At 37.3% G+C, this 23,668-nt stretch overlaps 1 protein-coding gene and 1 pseudogene across 1 annotated transcript in view; one reads left to right on the top strand and one right to left on the bottom strand.

Moving 5' to 3' along the window:
- LOC121632161 overlaps nucleotides 1-23,668 on the bottom strand; it is a 156,483-nt gene that overhangs the window by 27,247 nt on the left and 105,568 nt on the right. The gene's annotated exons all lie outside the window — the stretch shown is intronic.
- LOC121632157 lies at nucleotides 9-21,701 on the top strand (annotated as a pseudogene).

Below are 23,668 nucleotides of genomic sequence, written 5' to 3'. Positions count from 1 at the left end.
AGGTTTGTTTTGTTAGCTTGCCTGAGCTCCCTGAGCAGCAGCTGATGGTGTGTTTTTAAAGAAGTTTACTTTACTTATACGACTCGGTTTGGAATCGAACAGCTGCACCTGTCTGTCTCGAGCTCGTTCCGGGAAGCATCTCGCGGGATCACCTGAAGCTGACACAGGGTGGATCATCCAGAATTTTCTCCTGCTGCGGTTTGGTTACGTTGCTGTTCAGGTTTTCTGTGGTTACAGAGAACGGGAGATTAAAACTAGAGACACACCTGGACAGGTGAGTTCTACCTGAACCTCGGGGTTCTGGGTTAAAGGGTTCAAATCTGAAGCCTAAAGGAAAAGTTCAGACGGCGTGAACGCGCCATGTTTTGAACGCGATGGGTCTAAATAAAGTCTCAGGTCTCGTGCTTTCTTCTGGGAGCGATCCGAGGATCCTTTTACTTCCTAAAGTCAGACGTTGCTTTTCAACCATGTTTCAACAGAATTATTTTAAAAATAAACTCATGAAACAGGCCTGGACAACTTAACTTCATATTATGTTGTACAGCCTTTTGAGGCAACCACTGCAATCCAACCATTCCTGTAACTGTCAGTGAGACGTCTGCACCTCTCAGCAGGTATTTTGATCCACTCCTCATAAGCAAACTGCTCCAGTTGTCTCAGGTTTGAAGGAGCCTTTTCCAGACGCCATGTTTCAGCTCCTCCAAAGATGCTCAGTAGGATTTAGGTCAGGACTCATTTTAGAATAGTCCGTGTTTTCCTCTTTGCCATTCTTGGTGTTTTTAGTTGTGTTTTTTTTTTGTTTTTGTTGGTTGAAAAACAACGTATGGTTAAATTTCATAGAATTTTATTTATTATTAATTTTGTCTCAAGTTATTTCTGTGAGCATTGTGAGTTTTTCTTTTATTAACTGAAGGGAACCTGCACTTTTCTCCAGGTCTGTGTATATAAATAGTCATTATGATCTCCTTTGGCTCTAAATGGACCTTTTTAAATGCGTTTGCATTATGAGGCTTTGGAAAGGATGCAGGTTACCTCTGCACGTTTTATGTTATCTTTCAAGTTTGTATTTTATTTATCTGCTATACCTTATTTATGCTTGCATTTACAGATTTACTTTAATATTTTATTTTTTCTATTATATTTTTTATTCTCATCCCGTGGTCCACCTTCCTGAGGACTGCAGGAAATGTTTAAGTTTTTAACCTGGGTTTTATTTTAATTCATAGTTAAACTTTTAATTAGTATTTAATTATATTTTAAATTGTATTTTATATTCTGGTAATTTTCTTTTAGCATTTATTAATTATTTTTTATTATATGTACGTTCTCTTTTCAGTCTGTTTTAATGTATTTTTTAGTTTTATTTACATCATCCCCAGTTTTTCCTCTGTTCAGTTTTATACTGTGGACTCATCAGATTGATTGAAGTTTATTTCAAATATGCCAGAGAAAATAAAAACAAGGGGAAAAACGAGACAAAAAACATGTCATACATATTTGAAAAGCAGTGAGAAGAATAATAATAATTTCTCCTTAAATAATAATAAATAACAATAAGTCTCCTGGTTTAAACCTGACTAGACGCTAATGCTTGATACTCATAGTTAAATAAGATTTCTGGCTTTCTATTGAAAACAAAAGTAGATGTACTTTAGAAATACACATAATACAGCAGCTTTCTATATATACACACATACATACACGTACACATATACCCACATATGTACATGAACATACCAAACAACAAAAACAACCTGATGCAACACACACCTTCACCTGCAGTCTGCACACACTCGCACATATAAAACAGCAAAAGGAACCAGAATAAATAAATAGAAATAAACAGTGCAGCAGCCCTCCCTCGTCCCTGTATCTCTGGAAAATAACGTCTTTGTGCCTCAATTTAAACTGGTGTGTGTGTGGATGCTGCGCCGTCTCCATGGTGACCCTGTTCCATCGCCCCACCCACTGACGGAGACGCCGAATCCTTCCCCGGCTGTACGTTAAACGTCCTCATGAATGGTGAATAATTTCTGTATATTTACTGGTGGTAAATCATTTTAGCTTTGAATGTTATCCGGACTGTGTGATATTCCACAGCGTCTAGTAATTTGGACTGAAGGAGAACTGAGCGCTCCGAATGGCAGCGTTGTGAACGACCCGCGTGGCTTCAGCGGCCGCAGGGATGTTTCATAGTCGTTGCCCCAAACCTCAGACTGTAAATATGGTGGCGGGATTCCTGATCCAGAACCGTGTTCGCTTTGCTGTCTGCTTGTTGTGTCATTATCAGTGTGATTAGTAAAATATTATCAGTGTGATTAGTAAAATATTATCAGTGTGATTAGTAAAATATTATCAGTGTGATTAGTGAAATATTATCAGTGTGATTAGTGAAATATTATCAGTGTGATTAGTAAAATATTATCAGTGTGATTAGTAAAATATTATCAGTGTGATTAGTGAAATATTATCAGTGTGATTAGTAAAATATTATCAGTGTGATTAGTGAAATATTATCAGTGTGATTAGTGAAATATTATCAATGTGATTAGTAAAATATTATCAGTGTGATTAGTGAAATATTATCAGTGTGATTAGTAAAATATTATCAGTGTGATTAGTGAAATATTATCAGTGTGATTAGTAAAATATTATCAGTGTGATTAGTGAAATATTATCAGTGTGATTAGTGAAATATTATCAGTGTGATTAGTAAAATATTATCAGTGTGATTAGTGAAATATTATCAGTGTGATTAGTGAAATATTATCAGTGTGATTAGTAAAATATTATCAGTGTGATTAGTGAAATATTATCAGTGTGATTAGTAAAATATTATCAGTGTGATTAGTAAAATATTATCAGTATGATTATTAAAATATTATCAGTGTGATTAGTAAAATATTATCAGTGTGATTAGTAAAATATTATCAGTGTGATTAGTAAAATATTATCAGTATGATTATTAAAATATTATCAGTGTGATTAGTAAAATATTATCAGTGTGATTAGTAAAATATTATCAGTGTGATTAGTGAAATATTATCAGTGTGATTAGTAAAATATTATCAGTGTGATTAGTAAAATATTATCAGTATGATTATTAAAATATTATCAGTGTGATTAGTAAAATATTATCAGTGTGATTAGTGAAATATTATCAGTGTGATTAGTAAAATATCATATCAGTGTGATTAGTGAAATATTATCAGTGTGATTAGTGAAATATTATCAGTGTGATTAGTAAAATATTATCAGTGTGATTAGTAAAATATTATCAGTGTGATTAGTAAAATATTATCAGTGTGATTAGTAAAATATTATCAGTGTGATTAGTAAAATATTATCAGTATGATTATTAAAATATTATCAGTGTGATTAGTAAAATATTATCAGTGTGATTAGTAAAATATTATCAGTGTGATTAGTAAAATATTATCATATTATCAGTGTGATTAGTAAAATATTATCAGTGTGATTAGTAAAATATTATCAGTGTGATTAGTAAAATATTATCAGTGTGATTAGTGAAATATTATCAGTGTGATTAGTGAAATATTATCAGTGTGATTAGTAAAATATTATCATATTATCAGTGTGATTAGTAAAATATTATCAGTGTGATTAGTAAAATATTATCATATTATCAGTGTGATTAGTAAAATATTATCAGTGTGATTAGTAAAATATTATCAGTGTGATTAGTAAAATATTATCAGTGTGATTAGTAAAATATTATCAGTGTGATTAGTAAAATATTATCATATTATCAGTGTGATTAGTAAAATATTATCAGTGTGATTAGTAAAATATCAGTGTGATTAGTGAAATATTATCAGTGTGATTAGTAAAATATTATCAGTGTGATTAGTAAAATATTATCAGTGTGATTAGTGAAATGTTATCAGTGTGATTAGTAAAATATTATCAGTGTGATTAGTAAAATATTATCAGTGTGATTAGTGAAATATTATCAGTGTGATTAGTAAAATATTATCAGTGTGATTAGTAAAATATTATCAGTGTGATTAGTAAAATATTATCAGTGTGATTAGTAAAATATTATCAGTGTGATTAGTGAAATATTATCAGTGTGATTAGTGAAATATTATCAGTGTGATTAGTAAAATATTATCAGTGTGATTAGTAAAATATTATCAGTGTGATTAGTGAAATATTATCAGTGTGATTAGTGAAATATTATCAGTGTGATTAGTGAAATATTATCAGTGTGATTAGTGAAATATTATCAATGTGATTAGTAAAATATTATCAGTGTGATTAGTGAAATATTATCAGTGTGATTAGTAAAATATTATCAGTGTGATTAGTGAAATATTATCAGTGTGATTAGTAAAATATTATCAGTGTGATTAGTGAAATATTATCAGTGTGATTAGTGAAATATTATCAGTGTGATTAGTAAAATATTATCAGTGTGATTAGTGAAATATTATCAGTGTGATTAGTAAAATATTATCAGTGTGATTAGTAAAATATTATCAGTATGATTATTAAAATATTATCAGTGTGATTAGTAAAATATTATCAGTGTGATTAGTAAAATATTATCATATTATCAGTGTGATTAGTAAAATATTATCAGTGTGATTAGTGAAATATTATCAGTGTGATTAGTAAAATATCATATCAGTGTGATTAGTGAAATATTATCAGTGTGATTAGTGAAATATTATCAGTGTGATTAGTAAAATATTATCAGTGTGATTAGTAAAATATTATCAGTGTGATTAGTAAAATATTATCAGTGTGATTAGTAAAATATTATCAGTATGATTATTAAAATATTATCAGTGTGATTAGTAAAATATTATCAGTGTGATTAGTAAAATATTATCATATTATCAGTGTGATTAGTAAAATATTATCAGTGTGATTAGTAAAATATTATCAGTGTGATTAGTGAAATATTATCAGTGTGATTAGTGAAATATTATCAGTGTGATTAGTGAAATATTATCAGTGTGATTAGTAAAATATTATCATATTATCAGTGTGATTAGTAAAATATTATCAGTGTGATTAGTAAAAATATTATCATATTATCAGTGTGATTAGTAAAATATTATCAGTGTGATTAGTAAAATATTATCAGTGTGATTAGTAAAATATTATCAGTGTGATTAGTAAAATATTATCAGTGTGATTAGTGAAATATTATCAGTGTGATTAGTGAAATATTATCAGTGTGATTAGTAAAATATTATCATATTATCAGTGTGATTAGTAAAATATTATCAGTGTGATTAGTAAAATATCAGTGTGATTAGTGAAATATTATCAGTGTGATTAGTAAAATATTATCAGTGTGATTAGTAAAATATTATCAGTGTGATTAGTGAAATGTTATCAGTGTGATTAGTAAAATATTATCAGTGTGATTAGTGAAATATTATCAGTGTGATTAGTGAAATATTATCAGTGTGATTAGTAAAAATATTATCAGTGTGATTAGTGAAATATTATCAGTGTGATTAGTGAAATATTATCAGTGTGATTAGTGAAATATTATCAGTGTGATTAGTAAAATATTATCAGTGTGATTAGTGAAATATTATCAGTGTGATTAGTGAAATATTATCAGTGTGATTAGTGAAATATTATCAGTGTGATTAGTGAAATATTATCAGTGTGATTAGTGAAATATTATCAGTGTGATTAGTAAAATATTATCAGTGTGATTAGTGAAATATTATCAGTGTGATTAGTGAAATATTATCAGTGTGATTAGTGAAATATTATCAGTGTGATTAGTAAAATATTATCAGTGTGATTAGTGAAATATTATCAGTGTGATTAGTAAAATATTATCAGTGTGATTAGTGAAATATCATATTATCAGTGTGATTAGTGAAATATTATCAGTGTGATTAGTGAAATATTATCAGTGTGATTAGTGAAATATTATCAGTGTGATTAGTGAAATATTATCAGTGTGATTAGTAAAATATTATCAGTGTGATTAGTAAAATATTATCAGTGTGATTAGTGAAATATTATCAGTGTGATTAGTGAAATATTATCAGTGTGATTAGTAAAAATATTATCAGTGTGATTAGTAAAATATTATCAGTGTGATTAGTGAAATATTATCAGTGTGATTAGTAAAATATTATCAGTGTGATTAGTGAAATATTATCAGTGTGATTAGTGAAATATTAGTGTGATTAGTGAAATATTATCAGTGTGATTAGTAAAATATTATCAGTGTGATTAGTAAAATATTATCAGTGTGATTAGTGAAATATTATCAGTGTGATTAGTGAAATATTATCAGTGTGATTAGTGAAATATTATCAGTGTGATTAGTAAAATATTATCAGTGTGATTAGTGAAATATTATCAGTGTGATTAGTAAAATATTATCAGTGTGATTAGTGAAATATTATCAGTGTGATTAGTGAAATATTATCAGTGTGATTAGTGAAATATTATCAGTGTGATTAGTAAAATATTATCAGTGTGATTAGTAAAATATTATCAGTGTGATTAGTAAAATATTATCAGTGTGATTAGTGAAATATTATCAGTGTGATTAGTGAAATATTATCAGTGTGATTAGTAAAATATTATCAGTGTGATTAGTAAAATATTATCAGTGTGATTAGTGAAATATTATCAGTGTGATTAGTAAAATATTATCAGTGTGATTAGTGAAATATTATCAGTGTGATTAGTAAAATATTATCAGTGTGATTAGTGAAATATTATCAGTGTGATTAGTGAAATATTATCAGTGTGATTAGTAAAATATTATCAGTGTGATTAGTAAAATATTATCAGTGTGATTAGTAAAATATCATATCAGTGTGATTAGTAAAATATTATCAGTGTGATTAGTGAAATATTATCAGTGTGATTAGTGAAATATTATCAGTGTGATTAGTAAAATATCATATTATCAGTGTGATTAGTGAAATATTATCAGTGTGATTAGTAAAATATTATCAGTGTGATTAGTAAAATATTATCAGTGTGATTATTAAAATATTATCAGTGTGATTAGTAAAATATTATCATATTATCAGTGTGATTAGTAAAATATTATCAGTGTGATTAGTAAAATATTATCATATTATCAGTGTGATTAGTAAAATATTATCAGTGTGATTAGTAAAATATTATCAGTGTGATTAGTAAAATATTATCAGTGTGATTAGTAAAATATTATCATATTATCAGTGTGATTAGTAAAATATTATCAGTGTGATTAGTAAAATATTATCAGTGTGATTAGTGAAATATTATCAGTGTGATTAGTGAAATATTATCAGTGTGATTAGTGAAATATTATCAGTGTGATTAGTAAAATATTATCATATTATCAGTGTGATTAGTAAAATATTATCATATTATCAGTGTGATTAGTAAAATATTATCAGTGTGATTAGTGAAATATTATCAGTGTGATTAGTAAAATATTATCAGTGTGATTAGTAAAATATTATCATATTATCAGTGTGATTAGTAAAATATTATCAGTGTGATTAGTAAAATATTATCAGTGTGATTAGTGAAATATTATCAGTGTGATTAGTGAAATATTATCAGTGTGATTAGTGAAATATTATCAGTGTGATTAGTAAAATATTATCATATTATCAGTGTGATTAGTAAAATATTATCAGTGTGATTAGTAAAATATTATCATATTATCAGTGTGATTAGTAAAATATTATCAGTGTGATTAGTAAAATATTATCAGTGTGATTAGTAAAATATTATCAGTGTGATTAGTAAAATATTATCAGTGTGATTAGTGAAATATTATCAGTGTGATTAGTGAAATATTATCAGTGTGATTAGTAAATATTATCATATTATCAGTGTGATTAGTAAAATATTATCAGTGTGATTAGTGAAATATATCAGTGTGATTAGTGAAATATTATCAGTGTGATTAGTAAAAATATTATCAGTGTGATTAGTAAAATATTATCAGTGTGATTAGTGAAATGTTATCAGTGTGATTAGTAAAATATTATCAGTGTGATTAGTGAAATATTATCAGTGTGATTAGTGAAATATTATCAGTGTGATTAGTAAAATATTATCAGTGTGATTAGTGAAATATTATCAGTGTGATTAGTGAAATATTATCAGTGTGATTAGTGAAATATTATCAGTGTGATTAGTGAAATATTATCAGTGTGATTAGTGAAATATTATCAGTGTGATTAGTAAAATATTATCAGTGTGATTAGTGAAATATTATCAGTGTGATTAGTGAAATATTATCAGTGTGATTAGTGAAATATTATCAGTGTGGATTAGTAAAATATTATCAGTGTGATTAGTGAAAATATTATCAGTGTGATTAGTGAAATATTATCAGTGTGATTAGTAAAAATATTATCAGTGTGATTAGTGAAATATTATCAGTGTGATTAGTGAAATATTATCAGTGTGATTAGTGAAATATTATCAGTGTGATTAGTAAAATATTATCAGTGTGATTAGTGAAATATTATCAGTGTGATTAGTAAATATTATCAGTGTGATTAGTGAAATATCAATATTAATCAGTGTGATTAGTGAAATATTATCAGTGTGATTAGTGAAATATTATCAGTGTGATTAGTAAAATATTATCAGTGTGATTAGTGAAATATTATCAGTGTGATTAGTAAAATATTATCAGTGTGATTAGTAAAATATTATCAGTGTGATTAGTGAAATATTATCAGTGTGATTAGTGAAATATTATCAGTGTGATTAGTAAAATATTATCAGTGTGATTAGTAAAATATTATCAGTGTGATTAGTGAAATATTATCAGTGTGATTAGTAAAATATTATCAGTGTGATTAGTGAAATATTATCAGTGTGATTAGTGAAATATTAGTGTGATTAGTGAAATATTATCAGTGTGATTAGTAAAATATTATCAGTGTGATTAGTAAAATATTATCAGTGTGATTAGTGAAATATTATCAGTGTGATTAGTGAAATATTATCAGTGTGATTAGTGAAATATTATCAGTGTGATTAGTAAATATTATCAGTGTGATTAGTGAAATATTATCAGTGTGATTAGTAAAATATTATCAGTGTGATTAGTGAAATATTATCAGTGTGATTAGTGAAATATTATCAGTGTGATTAGTGAAATATTATCAGTGTGATTAGTAAAATATTATCAGTGTGATTAGTAAAATATTATCAGTGTGATTAGTAAAATATTATCAGTGTGATTAGTGAAATATTATCAGTGTGATTAGTGAAATATTATCAGTGTGATTAGTGAAATATTATCAGTGTGATTAGTAAAATATTATCAGTGTGATTAGTAAAATATTATCATATTATCAGTGTGATTAGTGAAATATTATCAGTGTGATTAGTAAAATATTATCAGTGTGATTAGTGAAATATTATCAGTGTGATTAGTAAAATATTATCAGTGTGATTAGTGAAATATTATCAGTGTGATTAGTGAAATATTATCAGTGTGATTAGTAAAATATCATATCAGTGTGATTAGTAAAATATTATCAGTGTGATTAGTAAAATATTATCAGTGTGATTAGTAAAATATTATCAGTGTGATTAGTAAAATATCATATCAGTGTGATTAGTAAAATATTATCAGTGTGATTAGTGAAATATTATCAGTGTGATTAGTGAAATATTATCAGTGTGATTAGTAAAATATCATATTATCAGTGTGATTAGTGAAATATTATCAGTGTGATTAGTAAAATATTATCAGTGTGATTAGTAAAATATTATCAGTGTGATTATTAAAAAATTATCAGTGTGATTAGTAAAATATTATCATATTATCAGTGTGATTAGTAAAATATTATCAGTGTGATTAGTAAAATATTATCATATTATCAGTGTGATTAGTAAAATATTATCAGTGTGATTAGTAAAATATTATCAGTGTGATTAGTAAAATATTATCAGTGTGATTAGTAAAATATTATCATATTATCAGTGTGATTAGTAAAATATTATCAGTGTGATTAGTAAAATATTATCAGTGTGATTAGTGAAATATTATCAGTGTGATTAGTGAAATATTATCAGTGTGATTAGTAAAATATTATCAGTGTGATTAGTAAAATATTATCATATTATCAGTGTGATTAGTAAAATATTATCATATTATCAGTGTGATTAGTAAAATATTATCAGTGTGATTAGTGAAATATTATCAGTGTGATTAGTAAAATATTATCATATTATCAGTGTGATTAGTAAAATATTATCAGTGTGATTAGTGAAATATTATCAGTGTGATTAGTAAAATATTATCAGTGTGATTAGTGAAATATTATCAGTGTGATTAGTAAAATATTATCATATTATCAGTGTGATTAGTAAAATATTATCAGTGTGATTAGTGAAATATTATCAGTGTGATTAGTAAAATATTATCAGTGTGATTAGTAAAATATTATCAGTGTGATTAGTAAAATATTATCAGTGTGATTAGTGAAATATTATCAGTGTGATTAGTGAAATATTATCAGTGTGATTAGTGAAATATTATCAGTGTGAGGCAGAACGAGATGGCATTCTTGGAAATAGGCTCATACGGTTTATTGTGTTAACTGATCTGTCACAGTTTACTGGGATTTAATGTCAGTATGGAAATCGTAGTTTTCTTACCTGTCTTTTTTTTTTTTTTTTTTTTACCCTGTCCTGTCCAGCATCCTAACATACAGAACGGTGATCTGTGTGCCATATTTTGCTTGACAGATTTGCTCTACCAAGGGAGACATGTTATATACATGGCTGCCCTTGATATTTTTATTATTTTTATTGTAATCTTATTTTCTTTAGTCTTATATGTCAGTGCCGAACCTGACAGGGAGATAGAGGAAGAGAGAGAGAGGGGAAAAAAAAAAGGGAGAAAAGGACAGGATTAAAATGTGGAAATAACAGTTGTCTATGCTGCCCAGAACATAGCACAAAAAAAAAACAACAACATAAACTACCACAGTACTACATGATACCGAAAGAAAGATAGAATGATGATAATATAAAAAATTACAATAGTCATCAAACGTACCTGCAGATAAACGTACCAACACACAAACATCAGCTACATCTAGTGAGAAGCGGATGGAGAGACGAGCACGTTTGTGAGCATGCACGTGTTAATATGCATGTGTGGCCATGCAACAGGGAGGAAATGTGTACCTGCAAGGGGGCCGCGATCACGCCGCACCCCGAAGCATCAGCGGGGGACGGGGGGAGCCCAAGGCCCCAAAGGCCAAGCAGATCCACAGAGTACCAAGCCCGGGACAGCCAAAGCAGACAGAGCAGCGGCCCACCCGGACCAGAGCAGAGGGGTCCCCAGACCGGAACCCCCGGCGCGACGGGGCACCAGGCAGCCCAGGGCGATGGCGAGCAGGCCCAGCGGGCGCCGGGCACTGCGGCACGGGCCGCATGGAGGGCAGGCGCCCCACAGGCCCAAGGGCCACCCTTTCCCCCCAGCAAAGCCCCACCCAGGAACCCGACGGGGCCCGACCGCCCCAGGCAAAACCACCGTGGTCCACGCCAACCCAACACCAAGGCTAGGCACCCCAGGGACAAGAACATGTCCGCAGGTCCCCCCCCCCCCCCCCCCCCCCAACAAAAAAATAAAAAAATAAAAAAACCCTCTTTACCCCAACCCTTACCCAGGCAGCAGGACCCCCTCAGGACTCCCTCAGTGTGTGTGAGTGTGTGTTATGTGTGTAGTGCAGTACTGTTAAATGTGGTAGTGTCTAACATGTAAATAAAATCGGGGGGGAGAGAGGTCACAAAGGGAGGGGATGGAGGAAGGGCCACCTCGGTGGCTCCTTTCCGCCCACCCACAGCCCATGTGCCCATCCCCCCGAGGCCCTAAATGTATATTGATGTCTAGGTTGTGATTAAAATCTAGTGGGGCGGGCAGTCACAGGGGTCCACCGGGGGATCCCGCAATGGGGACCCCCCAGCCAAACCCACCGCCTCCACCCGCCCCACAGTGCCCTATGTGTAGTGTGTGTGATGTGGGGTGGCGGGGGAGGAGAGGGGCTCGGGGAGGGGCACAACTGGGAGAGAGATCCCCGTCCCAGGCAGCCAACTCCCCAGCTGGCCACTGTAGGCGCCCCCACCTCCCCAAGACCACCCGAGGGAAGAGGGGCAAAGGCCCGGCCCCGCCAAGAGCCCAGCGCATGAGCGCCCCGGACGCCCACCCACCCCCGTCTTTAAAAGTACGCTTTCCGTCCGCCGCTGAGGGAGATGAAGCCGGACCAGGTGCTCGGTAAATACAGCATGTTGGTTTTTCTCCACGCAGATTTCAGCTGTTAAGCATTAATGAGATTTTTCTGTTAGAAACCGAGTCAAGGAGACGTTTGAGCTTTTTAATCTTCTGATCTTATTTATTTAAAGGACTGTAAGTAATGAAATTGTATGAAAAGTGCAGTACAAATAAAGCCTGATTGATTCACACCACAGGTGATACGGCAAAAAGTAAGATAATTTTTTCCCTGTGTTTGTGCTTTCAGTGTATTAACAGTGTAGAAGAGGTTTATTAATAAGGACTGCAACGTGAGATGGATGTAGCTAAACCTCGCTGGTGAACCCGGACACGTCTGCAGGTCACATGACCGGAGAATCACCACAAATGTTTTCTGTGTTTGTGCAGGAAGGATGTGGACCTGTCCCTGGTGGGTGATCCAGCTTCTCCTCTTTACTCCCTCGTCAGCCCACAATGACTTCTTCACCTCCATCGGTGAGTTCTTCCTGCTCCTTCACCTCTCTCCTTCGTCTGTTACTGGTTAGGTGATCAGGTAGACCCACCATGGCCTGGCCGAGGCGTCCGAGGTGAGACGCTGCAGCTGAACAGGGTCAAATTTATCACCACGAAACTCGCCTGCTTTATTACTTACATTTAAAATATGATTTTTTTATTGCATGTTTTCTCAAATACTGTTTTAAATAAGCAATTTTAGTATTATTTAGCCATAAATGCACTAATTTGGAAACAAGATGTTTTAGCCAGACTTAGGATGTTTCTATTTATCTCTTCACAAAGAGAAAAATACTGTCAGGACAAACCTCGTTTTCACCATGTCTTTGGGATGAAATGTTCTATAAACCATGCTTCTGTAAAACCTCTGAAACATCAGGCAGCAGCAGGGCGGGAGGGTTTGGTGGGTGGAGACTTTTCACTGGAGTATGAGGGGAAGAAACAGCCTTAACACGTCTTCACTGTAAAAGTCCGTTTTGTTCTAAAACGCGATCTGCAGACCTCAGATCAGATCTTTAACAGGACGGAGACGTTTATTTCCTCGTTCTGGCTTCTTTTGTCAAAAGCAGGAAATGGTCTCTGATCTCAGAGTGTTTCTGTGTCCTCAGGTCAGATGACGGACCTTCTGTTCGTGGAGAAGGACCTGGTCACATCTCTGAAGGGCTACATCACAGCAGAGGAGGACAAACTGCAGCGGATCAGAGGGTGAGGCTTGACTTCGTCTGCACACGTGCAGAAGCAGTGAATCATGGAAATACCTTCCTCTGTGTGTGTTGGATCAGGTGGGCTGAGAAACTGGACGTCCTCTCTGACGCGGCCTCTCAGGACCCTGAGGGTTTTCTGGGTCACCCAGTGAACGCCTTCAAACTGATGAAGAGGCTCAACAAGGAGTGGGCGGAGCTAGAGAGCCTGGTGCTGACGGACGTATCTGATGGTACGCACACACTTGCAGCTTTAGGTGGTCGGTTTTTAGATGTTTTCATCTTCAGGTTCAGATGAGGAGCAGAATCAGAACCCCGTCCAGATCAGACAGAATATAGGGCTGGGGATCCCACAAATTTCCTGAATTGATTGGTTTGATTTACTGCAGCCTGATTCAACATCGATTCATTTCCAGATATTTATGTTACATCCGTTTTCACTTTTTTAGCTGCTAATGTGGGAGTCTTAGCATTAGCTGCTAATGTGGGAGTCTTAGCATTAGCTTCTAATGTGGGAGTCTTAGCATTAGCTTCTAATGTGGGAGTCTTAGCATTAGCTGCTAATGTGGGAGTCTTAGCATTAGCTTCTAATGTGGGAGTCTTAGCATTAGCTGCTAATGTGGGAGTCTTAGCATTAGCTGCTAATGTGGGAGTCTTAGCATTAGCTTCTAATGTGGGAGTCTTAGCATTAGCTTCTAATGTGGGAGTCTTAGCATTAGCTTCTAATGTGGGAGTCTTAGCATTAGCTGCTAATGTGGGAGTCTTAGCATTAGCTGCTAATGTGGGAGTCTTAGCATTAGCTGCTAATGTGGGAGTCTTAGCATTAGCTTCTAATGTGGGAGTCTTAGCATTAGCTGCTAAAGTGGGAGTCTTAGCATTAGCTGCTAATGTGGGAGTCTTAGCATTAGCTTCTAATGTGGGAGTCTTAGCATTAGCTGCTAAAGTGGGAGTCTTAGCATTAGCTTCTAATGTGGGAGTCTTAGCATTAGCTGCTAATGTGGGAGTCTTAGCATTAGCTTCTAATGTGGGAGTCTTAGCATTAGCTGCTAATGTGGGAGTCTTAGCATTAGCTTCTAATGTGAGAGTCTTAGCATTAGCTGACCAAATTATACCTGTAACCGATGCCAAAGACGGACAAAATTGTCCGTCTGCGTATCTGTCAGCAAATCGAATCACTTCGATTCAGTTCAGTGTTTAGTATGAGAGAAGTCACATGACCCAGAAGTCCTCTCGGTTGCGTGTACGCTGTTGACCTCATGTCATCTGGTCATCCCGATCAATCCGGGATGAAATATTTCCTGCCAGTTTGATTAAAGCTGCAGTGTGTAACAAGCCGAAGGTCAGTGGAAGAAAAATGTGGTCCATCATTATGTCTGAGTTTCTGTTGGTGTCCTAAAATAACTACATGAATATTTACATCTACTTGCTGTGGGTCCACATGGCAGCGGCCATATTTGTTAGTTTTTTTTTTTTTTCCCAGTATTCTTCACTTTCTGAAGCTTATTGATTATTTAGCCTGGCATTCATGTGTGATTGTGACTTTATTATTTTAAGTGGATTATTTAGTGAAAGGGCTCTGGGGTGAAACAAAGTGATGCATCTTGGTTCTTCACACGGAAGGAGAAGCTGCTGTTTGCAGAGGGATTCACTCTGAGAACGGTTTAAAAGGATCTGCTGGTCCAGGTTTACACAGCAGTCGTCCAGTCGGTCCTCTGATGGTACCTGGTGGTCTGGTCCGGCCACCAAACAGGACAGACAAAGACTGGAAAGGACGATCGGGACCGCAGAGAAAATCATTGTTGCAAAACTGCCCTCCATCCTCCATTACTGACCCATTTCACCCTTCTCCTCTGGTAGGCGCTACAGGATGACGTAGACCAGCACCACCAGAACACTTTGATTCAGAACTCCTGAATCTGCCATCGTCAGTAATAATCTGTCATCATTTCTACCTACTAACCACCTTCATTCCATTGGCTACTTTATATTTGTATAAGTACTTTTTACTTTATTTGTATACATGTGTATTTTGTACTTAGTATTATGTGTCATTTTTAGAGTTGGTGGTGTCCTCGGCTGTATGTCCCTCGAACAAAAGAGGAAAAACCTTAATGAAATGTGTGTGTGCTCATGCATGGCAAGTGTTGAGGTTGATCGTGTTCTCACTTCATACCTGATCCATCACTTTTATAAGAAAACCCAGAAAGACCATTAGGTTTGCTTGACACACACACACACATGGCTTTACTTAATAATAATGAATCATTTCCTCCACACAAGTAAAACCCCATTCTTCTTCTGTGGTGTTTCAGTGTTCATCTCCAACCTGACCATTCAGAGGCAGCACTTCCCCAACGACGATGACCAGACGGGGGCCGCCAAGGCTCTGATGAGACTGCAGGACACGTACCGGCTGCACACCGACACCATCTCCACCGGACAGCTACCAGGTGACGGAGGGAGAGAACGGAGCGTTCAGGGCTTCCTGCTGTCGGGTCTCAGCATGTTGAGAAAACAAACATACATGAGAAAATAAGGGACCTTCATCTTTTATATGATGCCAGAATGAATCTAAAATATCCACTCAAACCTTTGATACACACACACACACACACACTCGCACAGACATATATACATATGTCTGTGTGTGTGTATGTATAGGTATATGTGTATATATATATGTATATATGTATATGTATATATATATATATATGTATATGTATATATATATATATATATATGTATGTGTATATATATATATATATATAATATATATATATATATATATATATATATATATATATATATATATATATATATATATGTATGTGTGTGTGTGTGTGTGTGTGTATATGTATGTGTGTGTGTGTGTGTGTGTATGTATATGTGTATATATGTATGTGTGTGTGTGTTGTATGTATATGTGTATATATGTATGTGTGTGTGTGTGTATGTATATGTGTATATATGTATGTGTGTGTGTGTGTATGTATATGTGTATATATGTATGTGTATATATATATATGTGTATGTATATATATATATAGTATATATATATATATATATATATATATATATATGTATGTGTATATGTATAGTATATATATATGTGTGTATATATATATATGTGTATGTATATATATATATATATATATATATATATATATATATATATATATATATATATATATATATATATACACCCACACTACACACTAGTTGGTTCTGGCTTTGGTGAAGTTTCCACGTTTGTTTGTAACATGTGACCAAGATGTTAATCGTCTCTGCTGCCAGGATGGACCTCGGCCTCCTCGCCACCCAGCTCTCTGACGGTGGACGGACTGCTTCGACCTCGGAAGGTGGCGTACTCGGAGGCGGACTACCACCACACAGAGCTGTGGATGGTCCAGGCCCTGAAGCAGCTGGACCAGGGGGAACCGTCCAGCACCGTGGACGCTGTCACCATCCTGGACTACCTGAGCTACTCCGTCTACCAGCAGGGGGAGCTGGAGAGGGCGCTGGACTTCACCAAGAGGCTGCTGGAGCTCGGTCAGTACCACACACACACACACACATTACGATTTATTCAGTAAATAAATAAAGTAAAAAATCCTGTGTTTTGATTGGACGAGACTTCCTGGGGTCATGTGAAGTTCTGGTTCTTCCCGGCAGACCCGTCGCACCAGAGAGCCAATGGGAACCTGAAGTACTTTGAGTACCAGCTGACCAAGCAAAAAAGGTGGAAGAGGAGGAGGAGGAAGAGGAGGCGCAGCGGAGATGGAGGAGGGAGAGCCGGGATCGAACCAACGATTACCTGCCGGAGAGGAGGAAGTATGAGCAGTTGTGTCGCGGTGAAGGAGTCCAGATGGTGAGGAGAGACTTAGCTGTCACATGACGCTGTCACATGAGAACGCTTCACTCCATCTTCCTGTCAGACTCCCCGCAGGCAGAGCCGCCTCTTCTGCCGTTACTATGACAACAGCCGCCACCCCAGGTTAGTGATTGGTCCGGTGAAGCAGGAAGACGAGTGGGACCGCCCCCACATCGTCCGCTACCATGACATTGTGTCGGACAGAGAGATGGAGAAGGTGAAGGAGCTGGCCAAACCCAGGGTGAGTCTGCTTCTTCTTCTGTTGTTTGTTTTGTTTGCTTTGACTTCTGGGCGCCATCAGCTGACCCGTCCCATCAGAACCAGGAAATGTTCCTGATTTTAAGAAGTTAAACCAAACCCTAAAACAGGGTGTTAGACAGGGATGGATCCGGTTTGATCCGGATCAGGACGGTCCGGGAAGCGTGTCAGTGGATTTTGTTGATGATCAGGAAGTCGTTGTGTCTTCCTGTAACTGTCGGCCAATTGGCTCCACAGCTGCGCCGAGCCACCATCTCCAACCCCGTCACCGGCGTGCTGGAGACGGCCCACTACCGCATCAGTAAGAGGTAAGACCACCCGAGCAGGAGGAGGAGAGTCCGCCCTCCTCGAACCAGCTGATGTCCTGGCAAGAGTAAGAGCACCAGAAACGAGTTCGACTACAAACTGAAAAGAAAATTTACTCTTTCAGTTCTCAGGTTTTATTTATCAGGACTTAAAAATAATCATTAAATTCACAGTGTCGCTATTTACTGTCTCATGTGATTCTCTAACCGTCAGTCAGGTGGAACAAAACAAAAGTAACTTGCAGAAATACAAATACATGCCTGTTTGCTAAAGTTCATTACATTTAATTTATGTCAAATATAAAGATATTTAAACAATGAGTATAAATATGCAAACATCTACATAACTACTTATTTTTACTGGAGTAAAAATATACAATTTATACATATTCTATTCTATCAGTGCTAAATTATAAATAAATATAGATGCATGTAGAATTTGAATGCAGTAAATATTGTGCATTGTGCTTTAAATGTATCACCTATGCCCATTACATATTAAATATCTATATAACACATCTATATATATTTTTAATAATAATAATTTATGATTATGTCTGTGAGAAAAGGAATAATTCCAGGTTCCAGCAGCTGCTGCTGGTGGAACGTTTCCAGTAGGAGATGAACTGGTTTCTGAGCTCATGCCAGGAGTGAAGCCTCCTGTTTCTCCTCAGGAGGAGGAATGGAGTCAAAGGTTGAATATCTGTTAAACTTGTCATGGAGGCAGAGGAGCGACCTGACTGCTTCATGTTCGCACTGGAATTACCCACAATGCCGTTTGCTCTGTATGTGCTGCCATAGGAGGGTTACTACCCCACCCTGCTGCATCAGGTGCATTCACATCTGGTTTTAATGGGAACTTGGATCAGTCCACACTAAGATCTGACTAGCAGAAGTCCACCTGTAGCTTCAGGTCGGTCCTGCTGCCTCCACGGCTGCAGCGTCTGTGTGGCAGAAGATGACCTTCCTCTCTCTGTCCTCTCTGTCTCTGTTTGACCTAATGGCCGACTTAGCTCAGACGTGCTACAGTGCATGACCCTCAGACAGGCAAACTGACCACAGCGCATTACAGGAGTCTCCAAGAGGTAAGAAGAGCTGGACGCCGGCTGCTGTTTGTTTCTAACCCAGAACCGCTCAGGTGGCCTGATCCCGACCCGATCACAAAGAATAACACTTAGGAGTCGTACTGCAGGTAGCCAGCAGAGGGAGCTGCAGGCGGTAGTCACATGACTTTAGATGCTTGGGTTAACAAGCAGCTGACCAGGTGCCCCAGGATGGGTGGAAACATGTCCACACATGAAATAAAATGAGAAGGAAGCGGTCTCCATGTGTCCGCCGTTACCTGCAGTCTGGTCACAGTAAACCGGGTCAGTCCTCTGCTCTTCGGTCCTCTTCAAACCTCAGTACCTCCAACATGTCCGCAGACAACATAAAGAAAACAAATATCAGCTTAACCCCTTCATGCCTCTTACCCCAAATTTCTTACAAAACTTCTGGTCTTTTTTTAAAGATTATAGTTATTTTTGTCTAATTTACTCATTTTATTTACTTTTGTTTGTTTTTTTCCTTTTTTCCCCCAATTCATGTTATTTATTTATTGTCATTAATTTGCCCGCCATCCATTTTCTTGCCTTTTATTCAGGGTGGGGCTGTGGGGGGAGGTGTTCCCAGGCCATCCGAGAGATGTAGTCCCTCCTGGGTGTCCTGGGTCTTCCCCGGTCTCCTCCAGGTGGGACGTGCCTGGAACACCTCACCAGCAGGTTGTCCTGACCAGATGCCCGAGCCACCTCATCTGGTCCCTCCTATTAATTTAGTCTTTGTTTAATTATTTTATATTTTATTCCAGTCTTTTTTATTTTACTGTAATTTTTTTTATATATAACTGTAAATAAAACATAAATAACTGCGTTAAGGGGTTAGCTTGTTGACACTTCAGCCGCTTCCTTCCTCGCGTCCTCCCCGTCTCCGTGTTGTCGTCCTGTCTTCAGCTTCTCTCGCCACAGCAGTAACTGGGCGTCTTCTGTCCTCAGCGCCTGGCTCGGATCCCACGAACATCCGGTGGTGGACGAGATCAACCAGAGGATCGAGGACAATCACCGGCCTGGACGTCAGCCACAGCAGAGGACCTGCAGGTAATGACCGGCCCTGATCTGGATGGAAGATCAATCCGCCAGCTGTCCATGAGAGCCTGGTTTTTATCACTTTTATACGTTTCTGTTAGTCTGGAAGGTAAAGTTTTAGTGTTGCGTTCAAGTGTCCCGTCCTTGTCTTACCTAACGCCTGTAGTCTGAAACACAAGATGAGGGAGAACATCCAGTCTCTGTCGTCCAGTAATAACAGAGAGAAAATAGTTCAGAGTTCTTGTTAAATCATGAAAACAAAAGTAAAATTCTTTGTACTTAACTACTGAAACCTGTGAAGCAGGCCGACGTACACCATGAACGCTGTTCGTCCAGATGAAGCGGCTGCTGCTGTTTTCCATCAGTAAATGTTGATTTTCCTCCTGCAGGTGGCGAACTACGGCGTCGGAGGACAGTATGAACCTCACTTCGACTTCGGTCGGGTAAATAACATTTTCCTTCCTTTTCATTGGCCCTGAAACCACGTTCCCGTACTCCTCTGACCTCTGAGCGACGTCAGTGACCACTTCCTGGATCCTCCTTCTTATTAAAGCTTCTACATCCTGTTGAATTTTAAACAGTGCAGGGCTTAAAGTACCGAACTCCGGCGTAGGTTTAGGTCTGTTGGGGCCAACATGGCGGTAAGTTAATATGAAGCAGAGTGGGCTGTAATTTCAACCCGGGAAATAACTTCAAATGACATGTTTAGAATTAGAGAACTCTTAGGGAAAGATTCTAGGTGTCCTTTCTCACCTCGACGTTTTACTTTACTTAACGGTCCATGTTATAAAGGATGTGGTGACCCATGCGTTAACCTGTTGGATGAATCTGATTGGACAGAAGGACAGATGCTTTTAACAGACATGAACTCTGAGGAGGCAGGAGTCGTCGTCGTCCTGTCAGAGGGCCTAAACCTCGTGTTGGAAACCAGTCTGAACGTCCTGTTTTCCTGTGTGTTTGTTGTCAGAAAGACGAGCTGATGCATTTGAGGAGTGGGCACCGGGAACCGGATCGCCACGTGGCTGCTCTAGCGTCAGTCATGTCTCCGCTTGTTGTTACTGTTTGGTGGTGATGCTGCAGACTGACTCACGTCTTTCCCTGCTGCAGATGAGCGACGTCCAGGCCGGCGGCGCCACCGTCTTCACCGCATCGGTGCTGCAGTTCAGCCCAAAAAAGTGTGCGTCACGCTAACGCTCCAAAGTTCCTGAGGAAGGCTGGTCCTGATACAACACAGCAGTCAGTTTAATACGAGACAAGAAAAACTCTGAATTATTTTACTTTTTTATTGTGTTTTGATCTATTGTGATAACTCTGTTCTTCTTTTTTAATTGAAGATTTGTTTCTTATCTTTACAGATTTAAGTTAGGTATATTTTTAAATGATGATTTTTTACAGACACGCGAGGTCCTCCCCTAATTGAAGCTAGCAAATTAATTCATTAAAAATATTTTAAAAACTGAATTTCCAGAACAAGGAAACTGACTTCGACCAAAGGAATTAAAAAATGGGTTATAAAATGAGTTAAAAATCTGAATGAAAGTTAAAAATACCTCCCGTCGCAGGAAGTGGAGGTTAATGAGTCATGTGATCTCCAGGGGACGGCGGTGTTCTGGTACAATCTGTATCCCGATGGAGAAGGAGACTATCGGACCCGACACGCTGCCTGTCCAGTGCTGCTGGGAAACAAGTGGGGTGAGTTCATCACACAACATCAACAAGCATCCACCCACCCATCCATCATCCATCCATCATCCACCCATCCATCCATCCATATATCCACCCATCCATCCATCCATCCATATATCCATCCATCCATCCATCCATCCACCCATCCATCCATCCATCCATCCACCCATCATCCATTCATATATCCACCCATCCATCTATCCATCCACCCACCCATCCATCATCCATCCATCCATCCACCCATCCATCCATCCATATATCCATCCACCCATCATCCATTCATATATCCACCCATCCATCCACCCATCATCCACCCATCCACCCATCCATCATCCATCCATGCATCCATCCACCCATCCATCCACCCATCATCCATCCATCCACCCATCATCCATCCATCATCCATCCATCCATCCATCCACCCATCATCCATTCATATATCCACCCATCCATCCAACCCATCCATCCATCCATCCATCCACCCATCATCCATTCATATATCCACCCATCCATCCACCCATCATCCATCCACCCATCCATCCACCCATCATCCATTCATATATCCACCCATCCATCCATCCATCATCCATCCACCCATCATCCATCCACCCATCCATCCATCCATGCATCCATCCACCCATCATCCATTCATATATCCACCCATCCATCCACCCATCCATCCATCCACCCATCACCATTACATAGATCCACCCAATCCATCCATACCACCCATCATCCATTCATATATCCCACCCATCCATCCATCCATCATCCAGCCATCCATCCATCATCCATCCATCCATCCACCCATCATCCATCCATCCACCCATCATCCATCCATCATCCATCCACCCATCCACCCATCCATCCATCCAGCCAGCCAGACGGCCAGATGGCCGGCAGTGAATGAGGAGAGGAATGTACAGGAAGTGACATGTAGAAGGAAAAATAGAAAAGGTTGGATGGTGTAAACGAGGCTTGTTACAAGAAAGAAAGGACGGTGAAGGAAGATGTCCTCCACCAAAGAGGAGGACAGACAAAGAAGGAGGATGTGTTATTAGGTCTGGAGGTTTTCCCGGTCCAAACACGTTTTGGGTCGGGTGCTGAGGGCACCAGGCCACTATGGGCAGAAATGGGCCACTAGAGCACCAAACAGGCAGCAAACAGACCCATGAAGAAGACACTGTTGACAGGCTGCTGCTCTAGTACCCCAGGGGAGCGGTGTAAAGAATGGTGCACGTCTGGTAGCTGGTGGAACGTGCTGCTACCCTGCAGTCATCTAAATAAGCTCCATTCTGCCACCAGGAACAGTTTGTAAATAAGAATGCGCCCTCAAATCACCACTAGATGGCACTGTAAGACACTACATGAATCCACTCAGTTACACAGCTGATCGGTGCTGCGTGCTGATCGGTGTGCACGCAGCAAATAGTGGACATGTTGGCTAATTATAATCTTCCTGACAGCTTGGTAACTTAACAGCTTGAACCCAAACATATTATAAGTATTTCAATATAAAAAAACAGTATGAAAGAACCAGCTAGAGATGGAGGATATACAACTCGTCAATGCTACGGTAAGGGGAGCCAGGAGGCCAGGTCAGAAGGTTGGGACTGGTCTGAGGGTAAAATCATCTAAGATGAGGAACCAGCTAGCGAGGATGAGGAGGCACCACCTGAAAGTGTCATAGCTGATGTGGATGGAGCAATAGAAGGATCCCTGATAAACGGCAGAGCAGCAGTGAACCCTGGAGATGCTTGGCTAACGAATCGTAGCCGTAGCGTAACCAAATCCATTGTTTACGACGGGCTCTTTCATCTCAGGAATATTCCAGATCTCTGGGCAGCTGCTGTTTTTAAGGGTAAACCTTTTTAGTAAAACTTTTAATTGGAGATCAATTTTAGCATTTGTAATTGGTATTTTACATTAATAATCTTCACCTTTTAATAAACTTTTTATTAGATTGACCAGTT

This window comes from Melanotaenia boesemani, chromosome 21, assembly GCF_017639745.1.
Source record: "Melanotaenia boesemani isolate fMelBoe1 chromosome 21, fMelBoe1.pri, whole genome shotgun sequence".
NCBI lineage: Eukaryota > Metazoa > Chordata > Actinopteri > Atheriniformes > Melanotaeniidae > Melanotaenia > Melanotaenia boesemani.
Note: the sequence above shows the minus strand (reverse complement) of the source record. Positions and strands in the feature narration are given on the sequence as shown.